Below are 1,232 nucleotides of genomic sequence, written 5' to 3'. Positions count from 1 at the left end.
TGACATCCAGTGAAGTTGGTCCCTTGTTGTGACACATTATACTGGCCAACGTCTCCCCTCAATGCCATGAGGAAAGTTCCACGGAGTCCTGCGGGCGAAGCACACTTCAATGAACTGGGACTCTGGATCTGATCCAGGTATGGCAGATTGCAGATGAACCATATTAGATTCTTGTCACAGTTGAGTTTGTTGTTATCTACCTTAAGACGTAGGTGGGCTTGACCCAGCGACTTCACTTGGCTTGTGATGGTAGTGATGTGATTTGCGGCCAGGTTTACGAACCTGGCTTTGATTTGCAGGTCCTGGAGTGCATCCGTGGGCACAGATCTCAGTTGGTTCTGGGATAGCGTCACAGTGGTAAGGAGAGGTAGGCCCTGAAACGCATGCTGGGATATGATGGAAATTGCATTCTTTTGTAGGAACAAGAATCTGAGGTTCTCCAGTCCATGGAAAGTGTTGGATTCTGCATGAGGATAAAGAAGATAGAGTGCAATCAGCATGAATGATAGTAGAACAAACAGCAGAAAACACAATTGTCAGAGTTCTAAGGACAAAAGTATGATCTTGAGTCACATGACCTATTCATGCATCCAGAAACACAACCGTTTCCGTGCATTTTCACTGGACCTCTGGGAAAGGGACTAAAGGGCCCAAAGGTGAGAGGGCTGTCCATATTCATTCATTCGTTCAGATGAGGCTTCTTACTTACATGTAGATTTGTAATGACAAATTAACTGCAAGAATCACAGTACAGTATACACATACTGGAACACTTTTCTATTGTGATTCCAATGTATGACAGAATGATACATGTGCAAAGCCCAATTGAATCATGTCCCTAATATCCATGACCAACTACTCCACCCTCAGGAACACCAGGACCTGCCAGTCTGCTAAATACTACTGTAAGGCCACACCAATTTAATTTCTTGGTTCACGGATTCGCTCGTTCCTATTTTTTGTAAAAAAAAATAAAAATAAAAATTACCAATCAGCAAATTTTCACCATTAATGAAACCATTCACCAACTTACTGGTGTAGCAAATTGGCCTTTATATTGTAAGCTCCTTTAAGTGTGGGTACAGGTGCTGTTACTGTACAATAATAGTGTTTTTGTACTTTTTTCAAGCTGAAACCTTTTTTTCTTTATGTTTTGGATTAGCCGTTACCTTTACCCCAACCATTTTACAATTTTATTTTTATCTTCGGAATTAACCTTTCGGTACAGTCCA

This window comes from Branchiostoma floridae, chromosome 5, assembly GCF_000003815.2.
Source record: "Branchiostoma floridae strain S238N-H82 chromosome 5, Bfl_VNyyK, whole genome shotgun sequence".
Classification (NCBI taxonomy): domain Eukaryota; kingdom Metazoa; phylum Chordata; class Leptocardii; order Amphioxiformes; family Branchiostomatidae; genus Branchiostoma; species Branchiostoma floridae.
Note: the sequence above shows the minus strand (reverse complement) of the source record.